This window comes from Hippoglossus hippoglossus, chromosome 24 (genome assembly GCF_009819705.1).
Source record: "Hippoglossus hippoglossus isolate fHipHip1 chromosome 24, fHipHip1.pri, whole genome shotgun sequence".
Lineage (NCBI taxonomy): Eukaryota > Metazoa > Chordata > Actinopteri > Pleuronectiformes > Pleuronectidae > Hippoglossus > Hippoglossus hippoglossus.
Genome location: NC_047174.1, coordinates 19,672,180 through 19,694,715, shown reverse-complemented (window position 1 = coordinate 19,694,715; position 22,536 = coordinate 19,672,180). Strand labels below are relative to the sequence as shown.

At 43.1% G+C, this 22,536-nt stretch overlaps 1 non-coding gene across 1 annotated transcript in view; it reads left to right on the top strand.

Moving 5' to 3' along the window:
* Positions 1 to 22,524: 22,524 nt before the first annotated feature.
* The window catches only part of trnag-ucc, a 72-nt gene continuing 60 nt past the window's right edge, over positions 22,525 to 22,536 (top strand). The window contains exon 1 of the tRNA in view: positions 22,525 to 22,536. This exon is cut by the window's right edge and continues 60 nt beyond it. This is a non-coding gene — a tRNA (tRNA-Gly).

Genomic DNA, 22,536 nt, shown 5'->3' with positions numbered 1-22,536 from the left:
TGCAGCCAGCTCGTCTGAGGTTGGCTCTGAGGCTGGCAGACTGTAGGATTTCTGACCTCATAAAGTTGTTAAAGAACAGAGGTTCCTCAAACAACCACAATCCAGGTGTCACATTGTTTTCTCGTGTGAAACGAAATGTCTGCCATGCCTCTATCACCGATTTGTAGAACGGGGTCAGCCCGGTGAGATCCCTGTCCTCAGATCATAATAGGAAAAGATGCTTGTCGTACCCCAAGCTACCAGCTCTCTTCAGCAGCAGACGAGCTGCATCACACCATCTCGGGCCACAGTTATAGAGTAGTCTTGGTGCTGCCCGAAGTCGAAAAGCGGCAATTTTGGACTGGATGTCCACCAGCACCTGCCCTCCTTCAACCACGGGCAGATAGAGGACTGCTGCCCGAACCCAGTGTTCCAACCAAAGCCCTTCCTCTATATGACAGCTGGGGTAGCAACCATTTCCATTTAGACAACCGAGCACACACTTTCTCCTTCACTCCCTCCCAGTTTTTGTTAGAAACCCTTCATTTCCCAAAAAGACACCCAACACTTTTAATCCCTCTTTCCCCCACTCAAGACCACCAGGCAGACCTGGTACTACCTGACCTCTCCACTGTCCCACCAACAAAGCCTCACTCTTTTCCCAGTTCACCTGTGCAGAGGAAGCCTTAACATATAGTGAAAGTGTTTCTTGTAAAGTAAATACATCATGTTGATTGGAGACAAAAACATTTACATCATCTGCATATGCAGAAACAGTGAGGGAATAATCAGGATCTGGGAAACCAGGCAGCGAGAGACCACTGATCTTACCCCTCAACCTGCACAGCAAGGGCTCAATGGCCAGACTATATAGCTGCCCAGAAATGGTACAGCCTTGTCTTATCCCTCACTGTACAGGGATTGGTCGACTCAGCCCTGTCCCCATCTTTATCATGCATTGTGCACCGTTATATAATAGACTAAGCCATGCCAGAAACCCATCACCTAAACCAAAAGCTCTTAATGTGGCAAATAAATAAGAGTAATCTACCCGATCAAAAGCTTTCTCCTGATCTAAGGACACAATTCCACAGTCGAAATGATAGTTTTTACATAAATCAATAACATCTCGTATAAGAAAAATATTGTCCATAATTGTCCGATCTGGTACGCAGTCCGTTTGGTCTCTGTGGACAATCATCTCCAAAATGTTTTTAAGTCTATTGGCTAAGGCCTTCGAAAGCACCTTATAATCCATGCACAGGAGAGCAACGGGCCTCCAGTTTTTGAGTAAGGCCAAATCTCCTTTCTTTGGCAGCAGAGAAATGACCGCTCGCTGACAAGAAACAGGAAGTGATCCTGTTCTCAGGCACTCCAAGAAAACATCATGCAGGTCCAGACCAATGATGCTCCAGAACCTCCTTAGAAGATCATTGGAGAGACCATCAATTCCTGGTGCTCGTCCTGATGCCATCTGATTTACGGCATCTGTCAGCTCCTGTAGAGTTAGCTCAGAGTCGAGGGCAGCTTTCTCCCCAAGGCTAAGCTGCGGTAGTCCCTGCAGCAGTTCCTCACGGCACTCCATACTGCAACTTTCTGCACCAAAAAGGTCAGTGTAAAAAACTGACGCATGGCTCCTCATCTCGCCTGGGCTGGTGGTTATTCTGCCCCCTGGGAGTCTAAGGCAGGTCAGCTGTCTCCTCTGTGTAACTGATCTCTCAAGATCGAAAAAAAAAAAGCAGTTGGCGCATCCATGTCTTTTAGATGAAGAAACCGAGACCTTACCAGAGCTCCCTTAAACTTTTTTTCTTTCAGTAACGTTTGACCTGTGGTGGTATCTGCAGCTAAGCCCTCCTCTATGTTTTTAATACTGGCCTCTAGTTCTTGAATGACTGCCTTAGATGTGGCAGTGGAGTAGGAGGTGTATTGTTGGCAAAACACACGAATTTGTGCCTTGCCTATCTCCCACCAGAGCTTTAAAGAACTGAAATCGGGTTTTTTATTTTTCCACTGCTGCCAAAAGAGCTCAAAGGCTTGACAGAAAGCAGTGTCCTGCAACAGTTTGTTATTGAAACACCAGTAGGACTTTACCCTCTCCCCTGGTGAAATTACTAAGTCTATACTAACTAGATGATGGTCTGTAAAACCAACAGGGCTTATGCTGCTGTGACTAAGTCTGGATCTAAGGTTTTGTGATATGAGAAACATGTCCAGTCTGGCTGCAGTCACCCTGTTATCTCTGACCCTCATCCATGAATACTGTCTGGCTTGTGGATGCTTAGTCCTCCAAGTGTCAATCAGATCTTGATGTGCAATGAGACTATTGAGGGTCCGTGATGACTGGGCATGAGGTTCCTCACTGGTCCTGTCCACAGTAAAGTCCAACGTACAGTTGAAATCTCCACCGATAATTAACTGATCCTGATGATCATTTTTTATTTCATTTTCCAGTTAATTAAAAAAGCTAACTCTCTCTGAACCTTGATTGGGGGCATATATGTTCATGAAAACGAACACTGTACTATCTATTTCTGCCCTAACAATTAACAGCCGCCCCTTGTTGTGAACAGGACAGCTACTCCTGCACTAAGGTTAGAGCCATGGCTAAGGGCATGAGGACCCCCCCACCATAAACCCCAGTCTACTGCATCTCTAGGTGTCGTATGTGTCTCTTGCAAAAATAACACATTTATGTGTTTCTGAGCAGAGATCTCAGCTATTACTGCTCTTTTTTTACTGTCTCTTCCTCCATTGATGTTTAGCGACCCTGTTTTTAATTTCCTCATCGAAAAATCAGAGCAGAGAAACAGACAGAAAAAACAGAAAGCAGTGAAGAAGGAGAATCACCATGTGATGCATGATCATTTTGACGTACTCCTCATCTTTCTCATGGTTTTAGCTTTCGCATCTTTCCTCATGGTTGTCATATGTTTTTTAAGACAGAAGCGTTTCTTCTCATCCAGCTGATTGAACCCAACTTGTCTTTTCAAAACAGTCACAGATCTAATAAATGTATCACTGTCTTCAAAGTATTCGTCTGCTTTAACCGCCCTCCCGAAAGTTTCGTCCAGAAAGCTGTTAATTTCTTCTAGAGTGTAAAGAGAAGTGTTTCTAGCAGGGGTCCCAACAGAAGATACACTATCTGAGTCTGAGTCGTCCTCCATTTCTTCACATGATGCCTGACCGTTAGACAGACTCTGTCCCTCATTGGTGTTCACAATGTGATCTGTGGCTGTGGCATCTGAGGAACCTGCTTCCTCAACATGTTCTTCTGTCTGTGAAATTGCAGCAGCTGCAGACTGAGAGGAGTTTTCTGCATCCTCAGACACACGCAGCTTCTTAGACTGACTCTGTCCCTCTGAATACTCGTTTCCAGGCTGTGAAACAGCCGCAGCACTCAGTCTCATTCACGGCATCACCACCACTCATAACTCTGACGCGAGTGGACTTTGCCGCTTCGGCGCGAGGAGCGCCCGCCGATTCGGTGCGAGCCGACTCCGCTGCTTCGGCGCTAGGCGCATCCTCCGCCCCTGCGCCGCTAAGTGCAGCCGCCGCTTCGGCGCTAGACGCATCTGCCGCCTCTGCGCGAACGACACCGGCAGCAGCTTGCGCGCCGCTGCCGTCACCTGCCGCTTCATCGGGTCGCTGTTTATGCGGACACGAGAAATGTTTGTGTCCAACATCTCCACATTCGAAACATTTAAAGGGGACATAGCATGCCCATTTTACCACAAGTTGATATGGTTCCTTGGGGTCTTAATGAAATGTCTGGAACATACTTTGGTCAAAATACCACAAGGATCATATAAAACAGCACCCTTTTTACCCTGTATAAAACAGCCCTCCACAGAGTGACCTGTTTTGAGTGCCTGTTCCTTTAAATGCTAATGAGCCAGCTCCCCCCTCCCCCCCCCCATGATTTTAAACGATATAAATTACATATTTTATACGATATAAATTATCAAATATGCATCCCATACTTTGTATTCCCCTTCTGTTGTCCTGGAGTTTTAATTTTCCCAATCACATAATTAAATGTCCCCCTCTGCCCATCCACTACAAGCACACAAGCAGACAGACAGAGAGAGAAAGAGAGCGGTGGGGGGGGGGGCTATGAAGACCATCATTTACCCCCGAACCCCGACATTCAACGGGTACAACAACAAGCGGAGAAAGCAGAATCGCGGGCTGACCTTATATATACAGTCTATGGGGCTGACCAGCGGAGAAATGCACGTCCCGTGTGAACAGCCAGGCGGCTGCGTGCTTGAGAACGGCGCTGCGCTGCCTCGCTGCGGCGCTTCCGCGTCCGGTGTACCCCGGCGTAACTACTCTAACCCGGCGTAACTACTGTAACCCGGCGTACAGTAGAGCTGAACACTGCGGAAGTCTTCCACACAGCTGGCAGTGTGGAAGACCGCTGCGAGGCAGCGCAGCGCCGTTCTCAAGCGCGCAGCCGCCTGGCTGTTCACACGGGACGAGCATTTCTCCGCGCTGGTCAGCCCCATAGACTGTATATATAAGGTCAGCCCGCAATTCTGCTTTCTCCGCTTGTTGTTGTACCCGTTGAATGTCGGGGTTCGGGGGTTACAGTAGTGCTGAACACTGCGGAAGTCTTCCACACTGCTGGCTGCGTGGCGCTGACACAAATTCCAGCTCACGCACGGGAGAGCGAGCGGTCGCTCCCGAGCAGCTGCTGCAGCCTCCCAGTCCCAACGATCCAGACAAATGCCACATGTGAGTGAATCGCGGGCTGACCAGCGGAGAAATGCTCGTCCCGTGTGAACAGCCCGGCTGCGTGCTTGGGAACGGCGCTGCGCTGCCTCGCAGCCTCCGGTGTAAACCCGGAAGTAACGAGTGTGGGGGGACGGGGGGTGGGCCAAGACCATGTAGGGAGACTTCCAGTTCCTTGTTACGACACAATACCCAGGAAGCGCAATCGAGTCGCTCAAGCATGACGTTTCTGACTTAGAGGAACTATAACAAAACGCGCGAGTGTTTTTTCCCCAGAGTTTTTGGGTTGGTAGACATGCCAGATACCCACATTAACCTGTAGAAGCACTAACAAAGTGGAATTTGCATGCTATGTCCCCTTTAAGGCTCCCGGAGCTGGCATACACCATGTAGTGACCGTCACCATACTTCACTCTGAAGGACACCTCCAGAGTGTTCGTGGGTGAATCTAGAAACATAAAGGCCTGTCCTCAGGGACTGCACGTGCTTCAGTTTGGGGTCCTTACATCCTAAATTCAGCGTTCTGAAACCGCTAGAAAATTTTCCGAACCTGCGGAGCTCAGCCTGTAAGAGCTCGTTGGGTATAAACGGCAGAACTCCGGAGACTGTGATCCGCGTGGAGGGAACCAACAGCGGGGCAACCTGCACGAAGCCGTTCCTAATATACAGGCCACTTTCAATCAGCTGGTACACCTGCTTTGTTCATCCTGGAGGCGAAAACTAAATTTTCATGTCCTACCTGTTCGCCCACAGCCAGCAGGACCTCCTCCACCCTAATGTCATTTTCCGGCGGGACTATCCTCACTCCCTGCCGGATTGACAGAGGAGACCACCGACAAAACCAGCGGCCTCTTGGTTGATACTCACAACGATATTAAAGAGAAAACTTTACCTGTTCATGCAAAGATGAGATGAAAAAGTACAAGGAAATACCCGTAAACAGACCGAAAACCAGTTCAAAACTCCGCGCCACTCACACGTCCACCACCACCACTCACTCACACCGGAAACGGAAAGAGAGGAGAGGAGAGGAGAGGAGTAACTGAAGAGAAGGTTAGTGTAGGATCAATCAAAACTAATTTGCTAAACCTTTTGCTAAAATACCTGTACTTGTCTTTATAGATCTATAGCAATGCATATATTACATGTATTTTTTTAAATATACAAAATGAATATATAAAGTTTTATAAAATACACATAAACATGTTTATATTACCAAGCACACATTAGACATACAATATAGTATTAAATAGTGGTGCACCGATGTATCGGCCGTATATTGGTAGCGGCCGATATTCGCCTCGTTTACTGCCATCGGCGTATCGGTAATAAACTTGACTTTCACCGATAACATTGGCCGATGTTCATTGGTATGTTTTCTGCAGCCTGCCAATCTGGCATCCAGATTATGGTACACTGACGCCGGGTTTACACCGGGTGCTGAAGCGCCGCACAGCGCAGCGCAGCGCCAAGGAAAGCCAGGCGCCTCCCATCCACCCCCCTGTTAAACCTTTGTGCGGTTCACATGGGCTGCGATGCGCCGCGCCGCGCCAGCGCCCTTCACCGATGGTTTCAGCGTGCGAGCGAGCGTATCACGCCAGGAAACAGACTGAAAAATGATTTTAAACGATATAAATGACATATTTTATATGATATAAATGATCAAATATGCATCCCATACTTTGTATTCCCCTTCTGTTGTCCTGGAGTTTTAATTTTCCCAATTTTCCCAATCACATAATTAAATGTCCCCCTCTGCCCATCCACTACAGCCACACAAGCAGTAATATAGATAAAAAGAGAGAGAGGGGGGGGCTAAAGGCTTGCTTGGAGAATACGTCATTTACCCCCGACACCCGACATTGAACGGGTTACATACAACAACAAGCGGAGAATCGCGAGCTGGTACTACAGGTACTACATACAAACAGCAGAGACAATGTCGGCAGCGTCGGCTGTGTGGGATTTCTTCACTGTCTCAGAGAAAGATCGCCGTTTAGCAATTTGCAAGACATGTTCAGCCGACATTTCAAGAGGGGGTAATACCACCAAGGATTTCAACATGGCATCTAAAGTTACACTTGTCACTTTTTCTGTTTTTCATATTATTCAAGTAATAAACAAATATCGGTATTGGCTATCGGCTATCGGCTAGATTGTTGTTTTAAATATCGGTATCGGTATCGGCCAAGAATTTCCATATCGGTGCATCCCTAGTATTAAACATTGTTTTAAATAATAAAATACATAAAAATGAATCTTGTGAGATTTTAGTCCCTCCCAATGTTCACATGATTACAGCCTTGATTCAGTGGTTTATAAGGAAGAGAAGAAATCTCAGACAATCATTTCAGTTTTAGATCATGCCACAAGCATAAAACAGGTGCCCTGTTGTTTCTATAATAATGCGGTTCTACATTTGTGAAACTACATAGGTACCTCACTTTGAATTGTCCAATGGCAAAGAGCAGCAAAGGAAACACTGGTTCATCCTTTATGAAAGGAAAGGAGATCAGAAAGGAAGCATTAAGCTCTTTTCCCCAGCAATTAGAGAATTAGACCAGTTCTTATTGTGCCATCAACATCATCATCACCACCGGGTCATTTCACTTAGTTAGGGACCTTCCTCAGCAAAATAGATTTTTGGCACTAAATCACTGGGATACGACTTTAAACCCTTTAACAGTTCTGTTTTACATTAGAGTATAACACACTGCATGTAGCCCTGAAGCCTAAAAACACACGTTAGCATGTTCCTTCCTTGTTAAGCAATATACACAGGTGACTGTTTAGGTATTTTAAACCCTGCATTGTTTACATCCAGCTTGCAGCCTTTATCCCTGCATGTACTCACATACTGTGCATCTGCCACCATCACATATAGATCAGTGGAATAGTTGTTAGGCCTGTGTAATCTTTCGCCAGCGTGTGTACACATGCTTATTCCATCTTGGCAACTCTATACTAAAGATCATAAACTTTTTGCCTATTTAAAATAACTTCCCTGCTTTTCCTTTATAACCGCTGTTGCAGCTAGATTTTTAATATAGACCAACGAGATGGATGAGTTACCTTGGATATCTATTCCTCTAACCCTTTTAGAATCACCTAACCCAAAGTCTTTATTCCACTTCCATACTTTCACCTTTTCATCTGTCCTCTCTCTCTTTTGTTCTCCTTCCATTGTCCCTGGACAATATGGCCTCATTAGTTAACTGGTGACCCTCCTAATTTCAGATTGGCTGCAGCAGTCTGCAAGCAGAGAGCACCCTGAGGCCCCCCATCAGCTCGCCAGATCATTAGCGAGAGACTCCTGCCTTCCTGCCCGTACACATCAAAACATGTCTGCCTCTGTCCTTGAGCAAAGGGAGGCGAGACAAGGGGAACATAAGGCTCAATAAATATTGCATTGCACTAAAGGCCTACCTTGAAACAGAAACACACTGAGCTGCAACCACCGGGGGTAGTTAACAGATGTTAGTACATGTTAAATGTTGTACTCCAGACACAGGAAACATGAATGATTCTAATTAGACTTGTTTGTATTATTATCTATTTAGGTCTTGTCTTCTGCAGAATTCACCTTTAAGTAGCCTGTGAAGTTTTTATTTCTGTTTGATGCCACCTGGTTGTTGCTGATTTTGTCTTGCAACTGTTATGACAATGTTCTGACCATTCTTGCCATCAATGTGTTTTTTTATCTTTTTCCAAACAAACCTTTGTTGTTGCCAGAAACATGGAATCTATCAATTATATTATTTAATGTGAACTTGAATTGAGGGCAGAAAGGGGAGGAAATCGATTCTGGACTCTTTCTTCTAATGCATATGGGTGTATATATACAAGATATACAAGAGAAAAGCCAACATGAGAACTGCAGACTGTCCACCCACGAGAAAGACAGCATGAGTCCACATACAGATTTAGAGCAGCTGTAATAGTTTTGATGGGAGAAAGGAGGGAGTTGTGAGTGTATTACTCAGAAACTAATTCCATGAAGGGAGGAAGTGGAGGTGGATGGTTGGGTCATCATAATATTAGAGTCCATGAGAGATGTTAATCAAGGGCTGCCCTTCCTGTTCCGTGGTTGGCCCCAGCTGGGAAGGCATGGCCTCCCTCAACTTCAGCAGCTGCTTGTTTCCTGTACCTGGTGCCCGCTCCCTGATTGGTTGGCCCCAGTCCCTGTTCCACCGAACCCTGAGAAGAATACATAAGCACAGACAACCTTCCAGTCACGGCAGAACTTGGCTGACCAGACATGCCTCACGCGTCGCACTGCTTGACATGCAAGCTTGTTTGCTTCTTTCATGATTGTAATATATGAGTCATTCGTTAAATTTATCACTAAATACCTGGGGACTTGGCCAGGCTATTCTAAAAACTGATCAAATAGCCTTACATCGTAGGATTGTTTTAAGTGTGTATTACTCACACTAAGTTTACGGGTGCTTTTGGCATCTGATCTATTTTTTTCACTCACCGCGAGTGAATCGGGCCAGAAAACACACGGAAAATTGATTTTAAACTATATAAATGATTTATTATATATGATGTAAATTATCAAATATGCCTCTCATACTTTGGATTTTCCTGCTGTTCTTCTGGAGTTTCAATTTCCCAGATTTTCCCCCACATGATGAAATTTCCCAATCTGCCCATCCACTATAATTATTTTTTTTTATTATGTACCTATTCCACACATTTATCCGTTGTGTCTAAACAGACAGACAGACACAAGCACACAAGCAGACAGACAGACAGACAGAGAGAGGGTGGGTGGCTATAGGCTTGCGTAGGTCAGTCACTTGTGAAGACCATCATCATTTACCCCCGAAGCACTACATTAAGTTATTATTTACCCATGACAAATATCAGCTGTATGTGTGATTGCAAAGTAGCAGAAGAAGCAGAATCGCGTGCAGACTGGCGCGGAGAAATTACCTTCCGGTGTGAACAGCCAGATGGCTGCTCGCAGGAGAGTTGGTGCTTCACAGCGCTTCCGCCTCCGGTGTGTCTAGGGCGATAACACAATGCTCAGCCCCTAAAACTGACAATTTTGGAAAAGCTAGTTGCTCCGTTTCAGTTTAGAGGGTAAGACCTTTGAAAATGAGGACGCGGTCACCAGCAGCATTCACATTCCGTGTGATACGCATTTTCAGATGTGTTAATAGGGACCTAAATTATTTCTAAATGCTAAAGTTTCTAAAGTTCTTTGTGGCAATACAATCATACAAACAAGTGTACATAGTTTTCTAAATAGTACTGCATTAACTTAAAGTACATTGTAAGAATTTAACAACAGCCAAGAGGTCATAAGATGTAACACATTTGTCATATTAGAAAACTGTTAGTTCCAAAGCCATTAGCAGCAATTTAGGTTCTTATTAATCCCCCCCACTTTACTTGCTGCATTACAATAACTATCGTGAATGAATTGACCCACAGACCCATTTAAAAATGTTGTTGTAACTGTTGTAGTCTCTGGTTGTTTATTTTATTCCCACCCTTTCGGCTGCCACCTGGTTACATTATAGTGATGCTTGGCTCATTAAATTCTAAATCTGATGAGGATGATTTTATGCCCTGCGTGTTTGGAAGCCTTTGAAAAGACAGGTGTAAATACACCCATGGAGATGTGTTTTTGTTTATGTATGAAGAATGCATTGGGGCGATGTCTTCATCAAAGTGTTGCCTGACTAGCCTCATTTCTGGATGGGGTCAGAAATGATTTCATGCTTATTTTGGCTAAGCCTCTATTCACACAATGATTTGAAATACATCATGTTAAGCTTCTTCCAACAGGCAACGGAAAAAAGCCCCTGTTGAAATGTTTAAGCGGTTGTAACAAATATAAATGAAGTTCATTAAAAATGGAAAGCGTGCCGGGGATTAGTGAGGGAGAGCTGCTTGGCGCTGGTGGGACTTCTCCATGAAAAACCCTGCTGCTTAGGATCAACACACAAAATGGTGTCAATGCTGTTAATTGCCCCCAAGTCTCTGTCCCAGAGTATTGCTCTCAGCTGCCTCTGCTCTCTGACTAATCTGCACATGGTGTTAATCAATGCCACTGCGATTTCCATTGCAAGGCAAACTACTCTGTAACTGTGTTTGAGAGGATTTTACATTCCGTTCGTTTCTCCTTTCACCATCTGAAGGCAGGCTGATGCATATTAGCTGTAGCTTTTGAGGAGCGGGTGTTCAATCTTGTCAGCAAGCAGAGTACTTGTGGACATAAGTAATATAAAGGAAGAGTAGGCGTTTCCCTTAGAAAGACTGTTGATAATTTAACTCAACAGTTCAACAAATACACAAGAGCATCCGGGTTTAATATCTTGACATCAATGAATAAAAAAGGCTTCTGTGAGGTTGTTGTGGCCGGTACCCTCCAGCGACTGGCCTATTTTTTTTGTTTGTTTGTAAGGATTCAGGTGTTGTTATTAGCTACATATATTTGGGACATGGAATTTGTGAAACAAAGTTTGGCCTATATGTGCAGTCAAAAGCCTGAAGCCGCATGTCCCTTTGTTCTGGAGAAAACCAGACCCTCCAGGACTCAGTCTCCCAGGGGTTCTCAACGTCACACAGAGGTGTGAAAACCCCCCAGGGACACAAGTTTCAACTCCTATTGGTCACACTGGGCCCCATGACCTGTGAGGTCAACGGGCCAATATAAGGCCTGTTCCCCCTCTCTTCTATCTCTTTTCTACAATCCCTCCGAGGGGAGAAGGCTGTCCAGCCTCTTTCCATTCACCTCTTCGAGAGGAGCACACCGGCCTTCCACGAATCCTCTCAGAGGAGAAGGGCGACAGGCCAGCTCACTCTTTCAACTCAAATAAACTTCATGGAGGAGAGTTGCAGCTTCCAGCTCATCTCACCAAGGAAACCTCCTCGCAATCCAAGCTCTACCAACCTCTAAGCCGCGAAGCGATGTCCTGCAGGAGAACTTCAAACAGCAACTGAGCTGCACAGCCCAACAGAACCATGAAGGCAGGAGCCACAAACCAGCAAGACGACTTCACAGAACTGCGAACTGCACAGCAACTTATTTTTTCCCCTTTCCATGGACGAGTAACACAACTGGGCTTAATAATTATACTAGGCTAAGCAAAGACTGTCTATTTGATTCCTTGTGATGTTTATAAGTTTGATTTGTGTTGCTGTGATATTGTGGTTACCAGTTATTTGAAAGTTAATGTTAGTTATGCTCTTCAGTCTTTCCTTGCATGCATCTAGTAACTTTCTCTAATTTGGCACACACACAGACACACGCATATCTCTTCACCCTATTATCTCTGACCCCCGCCACATGTCATAAACACTCCAAAGGGGGGCGGGTGTTATCTTCGAAGTGGCCAGCCGCCATTTTGGAAGCACACAGACACACAGACACACAGACATACAGACACACACACATGCATACTCACATACACATCTTTGTTTAGTAAGTAAACCGTTAGTAATTTGTGTTTTTATACTTTATTATATTCATAATAAATGTTTTTCTTTCACAAATGTTTTTTTCATTAATGTTGCATAAGTGAATTTTGCCAACCTCTAACACTGTCAAGAACTCTATATCCTTCAACTTAGCTAACTTTCTATATGGTAATTTTGGTTATACCTATTAATGTAATTGTTAATCAGAGTTCCAAATTTGTAGTTAGTACTTTTATGAGACTTAATCAATAAATTGGCTATCTTTTCCCTTCCTTTGAAGGGTGGTGCCCCGAGGTAACTTTAATCAATTAAAGTTATGATTTAATATTAATATTTTTAATATTAATATTCAATATTTTATTTTGATATAGTAAATGTATAAATATGTTTGTGAAATGTGAAATGTGAAATATGTTTGTGAGATGTTAATGCAAAACATGTGTGGTTAAAATAATGTCGGAAAGGTCTGGCAGAAACAATAGAAAGAATCTGAGAAGCATAGGTTTACCTATCAGTTTATTATTTCTATGCATTATTGTAAAGTGAATAATTTTGTGAAGAAAAGTTGAACTTAGTGTAAACATGTTGAAATATATCAGTTTTATTGGCATTTGAAGTGTGAAGGGGGTCCCTTTCTGTATCTCCTTTTCTTTCCCCCCTTCTGCCCTCTTTTTCTTTCCTTTTCCTCCACCGCAGCAGTCCCCTTTTTCTAACAAAACGTAACAAGCCCTAACAAGTCCTAACAATTTACCTACCAAGTCCTAAATGAAGTCCGAACAAATGTAACCAAAGTCCTAACAAAGTCCTAACCAAAGTCCTAACAGTTGTTAAGACTTTGGTTAGGACTTGGGTAGCCCCTCCCATGTGAAAGTCATGTGACAAGAGCAGCACCAACAGTGACGCTACTTCTCTCTGATTCTTAGCAGGGGAACAAGAAGAAAATTTGTATGTACAATTATAATATGGGCTTATATTACACAACTTTATGTCTCTGTTGCTCTGTTACAAGGAGCGTTACCATTACCAGTGTAGAAATCCATTGGGGTTTCCCCGCACAGGTTCAAACCAAGGGGCAACATCCCGGGCTGAGCGATGAGGCCAATACGGAAGTGCAAAAAGCTGCAGTTCACTGGGTGGCCACTTGAGGCTGGCTCCAAGAAGGAGTCAATTCCCATTGACTCCCATGTTAAAAAGCCCGACTTTAGAGCAGAATTAAACCTGTTTACAGCCTGGTTCAAAAAACGGTTTTAGTCTCAATCACTAAGTTCTTCCTTCATGACAACTCTGAGGGGGGTGAATTTGTTTCTAACTCACTCATTTAAATTATATAGAGGTTTGATATTATGAATAATTATCACTTGATGGACAGGTGACGTCACCGTTAGCTCGCGACTCCAGCTCCTAGCCTGTTGCCTGCTCGGCTTCACCTGAGCTAACAGGCTAACAGGCTAACCCCCTTCACCGAACAGGACCTGAGTCTGTGGAGAGGTTTCACTCACATATCGGGTGAATAATACGGTTTGATGTTCGGCTTGTTCCCCGGACGGAGAAGTTAAAGACGTCTGCGCTCCCGTTTCTGTGGTAAGTAAAGTTTATTTTATGTGTTAGTGTTAGTAGTGATGAGCAGGTATCGGTGTCTCTGTACCTGGCTTGTTAGCTTAGCTCCGCTAGCCTGCAGGCAAGATACCAGCAGTAATGGCGATGCTAACGGGATCGTACGGGAGTTATTACCGACATGAACCGAGACAGGCTACAGGTGTGTGTGTTTGGAGAATAAGCTCCACCAGGTAAGATATCTAATGTTATGTAAAGTTGTTTCACTCGCCAACCCATTTGACTTGACTACGTTACACAGATTATTATTCTGCAGAAACAGATTTACTGTGATCAACTGAAACGTGAGTATTTAAAGTCACATCTGCATTTTAAGAGCAGCTGTTTAAAGTAGCATTACGTCTCCTAAAGCTCTTTATTCAGAGTATTGGTGTTGATGTGTTGTAACGTGTTAGTGAAAACTAAACCTGTCGGCTACATTCAGTTTTTACATCGTTAATCTTAGGCACACTTTACTGAATTATTGTGTTAAATAAGTGGACATGCAGAATAATGTATTTTTTTGTCACATAAATAAATTATAGGAAGTGTAACTTTACTAGAATAGACACATAGAGAACCTGAGGCTGATGTCCACCACCTATTTCCTAAGCTGAAATGATTATGATCTGATGAACTTTGAAGTAATAAACTTTTATTTTTACCATGTAAAAGTCTGTTAAGGAGTTAACCTGGCACATGTATGACTTTACATATCTGTGTATTAGTGTTGAATGTTCCTCTAGGTGACTCAGACAGCCTGCACCTGTGGATGTCCAACATGAGACACAACTGGAATCCAACCAGACTGAACACTGAGAGTCATCACTTCAACACTGACTCCAGGTACAGACCTGTTTTCATAACTTACAAACAATCAAAGCAAAGTATTGCACATAATACATAATGCATTAAATTATAAATGCAATACTATTAATGTGGAAGAACTCCATACTGTACATTCATTGTCTTGGTAGTGCACTGTTTAATCCAAAACCATATTCAAATACATAGTTGAATATCCACAGAAAATAAGGAAACAAACTTTGTTCATAAGTAACACTTCCTCTACAATAATGCCATACTTTTATGTTTCCTGTCATTTTATTAGTGACGGACGAGCCTGAAGGACACAGCTGTGCTGACCGTGTTCTGTCTCTTATGGCAAAGAAGAAAAATAAAACACTGGGTTTTTATCTAAAGTGTATCAAATCAGAAAGTAAAAGATAAACATTGTTCTGATAAGTGTTCATTTTTTTAACCAACCATAATGAATATAGAAATTAACTCTATTATCCATGACACTTAGCAATGACTGCCAACTCTAAACAGTTGCAGGCCATCTTTAGTTAAGGGAGGAAAACATGAAGTGTTGTGCAGATGAAGCTGGTGCAGGTCGTCCTCATGTTGACCAGCCTGAAGCTGCCGATCTCCACCATGTTGCTGCTGCCACAGTGGATGCTGAGGACATCAGGTGCTGCAGTGCTTCATCTAATGAAAAGAAGAAACTCACTATAAAAGGATGTTTTATGTTGTGTATGTTCCAGCAAAGACTGGTTCTTACAGTTTATTCTGTGTTCAGCAGGAGGAAGCACCACAGATTTCAGACAGAACCGATGTACTGGGCTCTGGGTTTGTACCCTCATGGTTAAATGCACATATTGTAAGTTGCTTTGGATAAAGCATCAGCTAAATGAAATGTAATCTACTGAAAGAAATAAAACATTGTACAAATAGATCAAATGTCTTTCTACCTCATCTGTAATATTCAAGGTGATAATCTCCCTCAGAGCTGTTTATAACAGTCCACATCAAGTCTCCACTTCTCTCAGTGTGAAAACATAATTATATAATAAATATGAGAACCAACAGTGGTGTGTGGAGATTATAATCTTATCTAAACTGTCTAATTCACTGTAAATTCCATAACAGGCTAAATAAACAAGGAGGCAATAGTAATGGTGGTTATACTAGCCTGTATCAGAACATTTGTGAAACATATAGTTACTATCACATGCAACTTACACATGTAGCGTATTCATATGAACTTATTAACTTATTAAAATCAAGTCACAACCAAACACGGCTGTAGTAGTGTAGTTAATTTGCTTCAATCTGTTAATTACACGTGTTAAATAAACGGTACCTTTTATAACAATTACATATTAAAAACCACTTGAGGCATGTAAGCATATGATTATATTAACAGATAAAGCAGTAGGTTTTGTTGTTGTGTAGTTTCAAGGTTACTTACCTCTAGTGAGTTCGTTGTAAACATCGCGACCATCCTGAAGCAACAACACCGCAACGCTAGCCGGTTAGCAGCCGCGGGTAGCATGTAGCCTAGCTCCTTAGCCTGAGCTAACCAGGTAACGTTGAGCTCTGCGGGCGTGGCTCAGCTGTCAGTCTTCACTCGCGCTCCTCCTTTTTGCCCATTTATTGGTTAGCCAGGAACTAGGAGGAGTCAGCACCGGCAAGATGGCGCCGGGTGAACGCCTACTACTAGCCTAATTTCCACTCTTCAGAAACCAACGGGTGACGTCACGGACCCTACGTCCATTATATATACAGTCTATGGTGTGTACACACACATCAAAGAGAACTAAGCAGCTAGTCTGACATCATAGCACCAGGCTTTAGCACCAAGTTCTCTTTGGTGTGTGTGTTCCCTTTGGTGTGTGCTATAATCTCATTTCTGATATCTCCTTTGTCCTAGTTGATCAGTGTATGGTAGGGGTAGTACACGGAGAACAGAGAGAGCACTTCCGACAGGAATAGTACGATTTTTAAAAACTAAGCCAATAAGAGAAGTATTGAAAAACAATATCAGAAACATGAAGATGGACATCGACAGCATTCTGCCCATTGTGACGTCCTTTTTCCAAGGCATGACATCAGAACAATGGAATCTTTCGAAAAAAGGCAAACCTGATGTGGCCACAATGACCATACTCGGAGAGAAACTGCTGGAAATTGTCATTTTGATGACACAATCCATCCTAAAGGATCTTGAGAGCACAGCTGTGCCTGTGTCTGAGAAGAGTGTGATTTGCTCTTTGGGCAACACACTTCCTCAGGTTTTTGCTCAGGCTCTTGACGTTCCAGATGAAATCAATCTTGTAAGTTCAGAGAATTTGACCCAGTTGACTGCTAAAGAGATTGCAGAGTGTGTCAACTCTGTCCTTTCCATGGGCGTGGACAGTGTGAAGGCAACTACTCCTCGTGTCACACCTCCAAAAAGACTACAAGGTATGATTCAACAGGCCGGCAAAATGATCAAGGGACTCATGAGGAATCTGAAACGTATGTGTGCACCTTCTAAGAGCAAAAAGAAGGTCTACCAACTGGTCAATGAAGATGACAGTCAGTCATCATCCTCATCCCAGAAGACAATCTCAGAAGACAGGGGAAGTCTTCTGTCTGCAACATCCACAACTGTCCAGGAGATCATTAAGGAGGAGGTCTCTCAATACACAGAATCTACTAATGATGAAATATCCGACTATGATTATGATCAGTTGGAATCTGGCTCCACTCTGGAGATTAAGAATGTTGCAGATGACGTTGCTGAGGTGATTGTGGATGAAATCATGTCGCAAAACAAAGATGATCCAGAAACAGCCCAGAGCACACCCTCTCTGAAGAAAGTGTCTGAAAGGATTAGGACAATCGCTGCAAAGCAGTTTGCCCAAGCGTCCATTTGTCGTATTGTGGGCAGACTGAATAACAAGTACTTTGACAGCCTTTACAACCCGGCCTTTGACAAGGTTTTGGGTAGGCAGTCAATGCAATCTGTTACGAGTGATATTGACACTCTGCTTCCAACAGCAGTTGGTGAGATACAGCAGGGGCAGAATGGGTCTCAATGGATGGATGATATTTTCAGTGGTGAAACCCTCGAGTTAACCAACGAGCTGAATAATATCCTCAACAATCACATAGATAGGATGAGATTTAAGATGACCTCACGACCAAAAGCCTCACAACCACGGTGCACAAGCATAACGGTTTGTCCGCCACGTGCTATCATATCAGCTGACATCCTTGCCATTGTGTGGTGTTTCCTTGGAGTAATGAGGTGGTGGCTTCACACACAGTCAGAAACTCTCACTTCCACGGTGATAACACATAGTTTAGAAAAAGCTGTGTCAGAGGGCCCGATCGGTGGGGCCAGTCTGCCTTCGGCACCTGGTAACGGGTCTGGCTCAGAAAGCAAGGTGACCACTCCTGAATTCAGTGAAGAATACAGAGAAGAGCAAGAACCAACAGTGGAAGGAAGGAAATTACCCATCAGGATAATTGTTCTGAAGCTGGTTTCGAGGATCTTTGCTAAAGCAAAGTTGTCGAACACTCTCAGATCACCAAACACCATCATCGAGCGTCTACTCGAAAACATATGGGTCGAAATCAAGGATGAAGATTTTGAGATCACCCCAAAAATGATGAAACAACTTGACAAAGCCGTTTTCAAAAAAATCTGCAAAAGGTGGCACGGGGTTGTAAGTGTGCTGTCAGAATTGGAAATGGAAGACCCAACACTGGACAAATATATTGTCTCTGTCGTCAAAGATCTGCTTGTGACACCACCATCAAGATCCAGCGCCATCAGCAGGTTCTTCTCCAGACTGTGCAACGCCTTCTCCAAACCTTTTTAATCAAGAATCTTGTTACCAGATTACCAGAATGAAAGTGTGTAACTTGGATAAGTTTTAGTCTTTAGTCCCCCACAGATTCCCATTTCCATTTTAATTGTCGTTGCCTGCGACATTTGAAGGCTTTTGAACAAAGATTTTCAGCAAAGTGACTCTTTCTCCACAGCAGATGTTAAAAAATGAATGTGTGTTTTTGATTGCCCAAAGGCAGCTCCTTGCCGAGTCCTTGCAGAGTGATCACAGTACAGTTCCTCCGGCTGCAGCAATAAAATCTGTACCCTAATGACAAATTATGAGAGGACTTTTAAAGGGGTGAAGAAGAAATGTAAAGTAAAACCCTCCAGCTTGTCTTACTGTGAACATGCGTGGTTTTGACAGATGTTATAATGATGATGCAGTTTGCACATGTTCTGGTGTTTACTGCGGCCGTTGAATGTTGAATAAAGTTTAACAACGATAGTGTCCGTCATTTTATGTACTTTTTTATGCACCCAGGTGCTGCAGCTGAAGGAGAACAACTGCACGGTCTGATTGCAGCTGACTCGCTCCCACAATATTTTAAGGTCATGTGACATGGTGATGTTTTGCAGCGCTGGTAAAAGGCAGACAAAATTTCTAACCAGCATGCATCACGTTAAATCAGTGCGGTGCAGAGTCACATGAAGTCAAAAGAACCCATGGCTTCCCAAGGTAGCTACCGCTGCTATAGCAACAGTCAATATTTGGGGGCGTGGCTTGTTGGAAAGCCTGGTGCTATGATGTCAGACTAGCTGCTTAGTTATCTTGGATGTGTGTGTTCTCTTTGACGCAACAGTGTTCTCTCTGGTGTGTACCAAGGGGCAACATCCCGGGCTGAGTGATGAGGCCAATACGGAAGTGCAAAAAGCTGCAGTTCACTGGGTGGCCACTTGAGGCTGGCTCCAAGAAGGAAAAAAGCCCGACTTTAGAGCAGAATTAAACCTGTTTACAGCATGGTTCAAAAAACGGTTTTAGTCTCAATCACTAAGTTCTTCCTTCATGACAACTCTGAGGTGAATTTTTTTCTAACTCACTCGTTTAAATTATATAGAGGTTTGATATTATGAATAATTATCACTTGATGGACAGGTGACGTCACCGTTAGCTCGCGACTCCAGCTCCTAGCCTGTTGCCTGCTCGGCTTCACCTGAGCTAACAGGCTAACCCCCTTCACCGAACAGGACCTGAGTCTGTGGAGAGGTTTCACTCACATATCGGATGAATAATACGGTTTGATATTCGGCTTGTTCCCCGGACGGAGAACTTAAAGACGTCTGCGCTCCCGTTTCTGTGGTAAGTAAAGTTTATTTTATGTGTTAGTGTTAGTAGTGATGAGCAGGTATCGGTGTCTCTGTACCTGGCTTGTTAGCTTAGCTCCGCTAGCCTGCAGGCAAGATACCAGCAGTAATGGCGATGCTAACGGGACCGTACGGGAGTTATTACCGACATGAACCGAGACAGGCGACAGGTGTGTGTTTGGAGAATAAGCTTCACCAGGTAAGATATCTAATGTTATGTAAAGTTGTTTCACTCGCCAACCCATTTGACTTGACTACGTTACACAGATTATTATTCTGCAGAAACAGATTTACTGTGATCAACTGAAACGTGAGTATTTAAAGTCACATCTGCATTTTAAGAGCAGCTGTTTAAAGTAGCATTACGTCTCCTAAAGCTCTTTATTCAGAGTATTGGTGTTGATGTGTTGTAACGTGTTAGTGAAAACTAAACCTGTCGGCTACATTCAGTTTTTACATCGTTAATCTTAGGCAGACTTTACTGAATTATTGTGTTAAATAAGTGGACATGCAGAATAATGTATTTTTTTGTCACATAAATAAATTATAGGAAGTGTAACTTTACTAGAATAGACATTCACATAGAGAACCTGAGGCTGATGTCCACCACCTATTTCCTAAGCTGAAATGATTATGATCTGATGAACTTTGAAGAAATAAACTTTTATTTTGACCATGTAAAAGTCTGTTAAGGAGTTAACCTGGCACATGTATGACTTTACATATCTGTGTATTTGTGTTGAATGTTCCTCTAGGTGACTCAGACAGCCTGCACCTGTGGATGTCCAACATGAGACACAACTGGAATCCAACCAGACTGAACACTGAGGGTCATCACTTCAACACTGACTCCAGGTACAGACCTGTTTTCATAACTTACAAACAATCAAAGCAAAGTATTGCACATAATACACAATGCATTAAATTATAAATGCAATACTATTAATGTGGAAGAACTCCATACTGTACATTCATTGTCTTGGTAGTGCACTGTTTAATCCAAAACCATATTCAAATACATAGTTGAATATCCACAGAAAATAAGGAAACAAACTTTGTTCATAAGTAACACTTCCTCTACAATAATGCCATACTTTTATGTTTCCTGTCATTTTTTTAACCAACCATAATGAATATAGAAATTAACTGTATTATCCATGACACTTAGCAATGACTGCCAACTCTAAACAGTTGCAGGCCATCTTTAGTTAAGGGAGGAAAACATGAAGTGTTGTGCAGATGAAGCTGGTGCAGGTCGTCCTCATGTTGACCAGCCTGAAGCTGCCGATCTCCACCATGTTGCTGCTGCCACAGTGGATGCTGAGGACATCAGGTGCTGCAGTGCTTCATCTAATGAAAAGAAGAAACTCACTATAAAAGGATGTTTTATGTTGTGTATGTTCCAGCAAAGACTGGTTCTTACAGTTTATTCTGTGTTCAGCAGGTGGAAGCACCACAGATTTCAGACAGAACCGATGTACTGGGCTCTGGGTTTGTACCCTCATGGTTAAATGCACATATTGTAAGTCGCTTTGGATAAAGCATCAGCTAAATGAAATGTAATCTACTGAAAGAAATAAAACATTGTACAAATAGATCAAATGTCTTTCTACCTCATCTGTAATATTCAAGGTGATAATCTCCCTCAGAGCTGTTTATAACAGTCCACATCAAGTCTCCACTTCTCTCTGTGTGAAAACATAATTATATAATAAATATGAGAACCAACAGTGGTGTGTGGAGATTATAATCTTATCTAAACTGTCTAATTCACTGTAAATTCCATAACAGGCTAAATAAACAAGGAGGCAATAGTAATGGTGGTTATACCAGCATGTATCACAACATTTGGGAAACATATAGTTACTATCACATGCAACTTACACATGTAGCGTATTGATATTAACTCATTAACTTATTAAAATTAAAATCAAGTCACAACCAAACACGGCTGTAGTAGTGTAGTTAATTTGCTTCAATCTGTTCATTACACGTGTTAAATAAACGGTACCTTTTATAACAATTACATATTAAAAACCACTTGAGGCATGTAAGCATATGATTATGATAATAGATAAAGCAGTAGGTTTTGTTGTTGTGTAGTTTCAAGGTTACTTACCTCTAGTGAGTTCGTTGTAAACATCGCGACCATCCTGAAGCAACAACACCGCAACGCTAGCCGGTTAGCAGCCGCGGGTAGCATGTAGCCTAGCTCCTTAGCCTGAGCTAACCAGGTAACGTTGAGCTCTGCGGGCGTGGCTCAGCTGTCAGTCTTCACTCGCGCTCCTCCTCTTTGCCCATTTATTGGTTAGCCAGGAACTAGGAGGAGTCAGCACCGGCAAGATGGCGCCGGGTGAACGCCTACTACTAGCCTAATTTTCACTCTTCGGAAACCAACGGGTGACGTCACGGACCCTACATCCATTATATATACAGTCTATGGTTCAAACCCTGCCAACAACGGTGCACTGCTTTTCATGTCCATGTTTCTCTCATTGTTTAGCAACCAACCAAGACAAAACAGCTGCAACACCTTAGCCAATACGGATGGTAAGTTGAAATGTGAAGCTTGTTGTTTCAAAGACACAGTTATTTGCTCCATTGCACTGTACTTTATCATAGCAAATTCTCACTGCTTACAATCAAGTTCATGAAGAGATGTGTACACATAAAATTCTCAGTTTTATGTGTTTCAGAACTTTGAGTTAAACTAACTCTTTTCTTCCCCTCTTTGGATTCTGTTCAACAGGGATTCTCTTTCACCTTTTCCCACATTTATCCCGTTATAGCAGCCAAATTGTAGGGCTTTCGCGGCGATGGTGGTA